This window comes from Triticum dicoccoides, unplaced genomic scaffold (assembly GCF_002162155.2).
Source record: "Triticum dicoccoides isolate Atlit2015 ecotype Zavitan unplaced genomic scaffold, WEW_v2.0 scaffold66526, whole genome shotgun sequence".
Taxonomy (NCBI): domain Eukaryota; kingdom Viridiplantae; phylum Streptophyta; class Magnoliopsida; order Poales; family Poaceae; genus Triticum; species Triticum dicoccoides.
In genome coordinates this window covers 1-2,548 of record NW_021290251.1, presented here as the reverse complement: position 1 = coordinate 2,548, position 2,548 = coordinate 1, and the positions used below count along the sequence as shown (strand labels likewise).

Sequence of the window (2,548 nt, the reverse complement as noted above, 5' to 3'; positions counted from 1 at the left end):
TGCATTTCCCTTAATTGGGTCGTACTTCAGATCCACAGCAAGCGAAAAAAGTGTATCAATGTAGTTGCGAACAAACCAGACAGATACCTTGATGGGGGGAGCTAGCTTAGAGTGTACCAATTCGTTCGTTACATGCCACAGCCTCCAAAACAACATCATCACCCTAAGTCGCTTTGTATCATCAATTTCAGAGATTAGCTGGCCGAACCAATCTGCTCCAGTTGAACGAATAGTTCTGAACTTCTGATGTCAGCAAGATCCAACACAGCTGTGCTTTCACAACAAATCTCATAACAACAATGCATTCACTTATATGAAAAGGAAAATTTTGACTACAAAAAGACAAATCCATATGGCCTTGCCTCCAAAGCACATAATATAAGTCCATCACAACTCAAATAGATTATTTTCCATGGCTACTACAACATAACTGCACTACAACCAGTGCATTGAACTTCTGGTCCATCTTCTCGATCGACAGCAACAATAGATGGACAACATGCTTATTTTAGCCCTCACCTTAATTATTGCGCACAAGTCTAAATAGGCATACACTTGGGATCGGGGGGCACTAGTTATTAGGCAATCTTTGGAACAAGGTAGAGTTTCTCATTTCGGCGAAGCATCAGCCCGAACGTCTCAGCCACACTAACCTTTCGACCAGCACCATCTTTCTCACTGGGAACCTCCCAGTCAAAATGGTACATGAGATTTACTAGCATGATCTCCATTGTCGCGAGTGCGAAATTTGCCCCGGGACAAATCCTTCGCCCAGATCCAAATGGCAGGTACTTAAAATCTTGACCCAAGCTGCTAGATTTCTCCTGACCATCTTGTAGGAACCTCTCTGGCATGAAATCCTCTGGCCTCTCCCAAGCTTTTGGGTCTCTCCCGATGGCCCAACCGTTCACAAGGATACGTGTTTTGGCGGGTATGTCGTATCCGTCGATGTTGCAATCAGCGGTGGAGTAGTGTGGGATGAGTAAAGGCCCTGGTGGGTGCAAGCGCAGGGCCTCTTTCATGGTTGCCTTTAGGTAGGGCAGGCTGCTGAGGTCCTCCTCCGTAATCATGTCCAACTTTTTTTCCTTGGACGATGCAAACGTCCTTACCTCGGTTTGTAGTTTCTTCACAACATGTCTGTTGTTGATAAGCTCGGCCATGGCGTATTCCAGCACCAGATAGGATGTTTCTATGGCTGCCTCAAATATGTTCTGGTAAGACCAAAGAAAAGGGTCCGATTTTAATTAGTATATATATCAAGTACCATGTATATGTATGTATGTATGTGTACTAATATGTAATGATTAGCTATATATGCAAAAACATGGACACTATATATGGATTTTTAGGGGCTATATATAACCTTTAAATCAATCTTTGAATTTACAATGGAAAAACTGTATATAACTTTAGCAATCGGAAAACTATGTAGTATAACTTTTAAACCAACCATGAATTTGCAAATGGAAAAACTATAAGTGAAATAAATAAATGAAAAAGAAACAAGCACGCACCATCAAGAGTGACTTGACATTATCGTCGGTGAGACCGTACTCTTGCTGTAGAGAGAGGAAAACATGGATGAAGTCGGCAGAATTATCTTGCTTCAAGTTTATGTGCTCCTTGATGACCTCTTCCAGCAAGGCGTCCCACTTGTGAGGTGTCGCTGAACCTTCCAGCAGACCAGCCTGAAGAGGACCTCCGTCAGTGGCCACCTAGGGATGAAGTTCTCAAGGTTGAATCCCACGAGAAGGTCGACGTTAGTCTCGGTCATCTCTCTGAAGAGCGTGTTGCGGCCTTTCTTTCTGTGGGTCGCTCCCAGCACCGAGCGACTTACGAAATCGTTGGTGTAGGCGGCCAGGAATTCGCTCATGTCCACTGCTATGGATGGAGCGTTGGTGGCCGCCTCACGGATCTTGTTGACGACGAGGCACACCTGCACTAGTATATTACGTTAAAAGCCAGCCAGCCAGCCAAATGAGTGGAGGTTTTCACTTTCAGTTTTAAGAAAATGTCAGCAACAATTAAAATCACCGAAATTCAATGAATATTAGTGATCTCGTTTGCATTTACCCAGAGCGCTGAAATATTCACTCTCGAGCTAAACCAAATATTTTAACCTTTTCTAAAATATACAGGAAAATATTTGAAAAATCGGAAAGGTGTGGCTACTTCGGGTGTACTACACCTGACTTAGCAAAAAACTAAAAAACCAGTATCAAGCAAGGTCAAAAAAATCTAAAACTTTGTGACATCAAACCTTCTCATACGTTTATCACTACCGGACTCGCGGTCTATGCCTACGGCCAAGGGCCGTCGGCATAGGTCTATGCCTACGGCTGCTGTCGGCATAGACCCGTCGGCGTAGATACCGTCAGCGTAGTCTTGTCAGACCGTCGGCATAGTAAAGCCGTCGGCATAGGGGCCTATGCCGACGGCCTGGCGTCAGCCGTCGGCATAGGGGCCTATGCCGACGGCCTGGCGTCAGCCGTCGGCATAGTATAACCGTCGGCAGTCTTTTTCGTCTGACGGCAACGGACGGCGCCAT

The 2,548-nt window shown here is 45.1% G+C and overlaps 1 pseudogene; it reads right to left on the bottom strand.

The window, feature by feature from the left end:
- Window positions 1-578: 578 nt before the first annotated feature.
- LOC119347393 lies at window positions 579-1,936 on the bottom strand (annotated as a pseudogene).
- Between the last annotated feature and the right edge of the window lie 612 nt (window positions 1,937-2,548).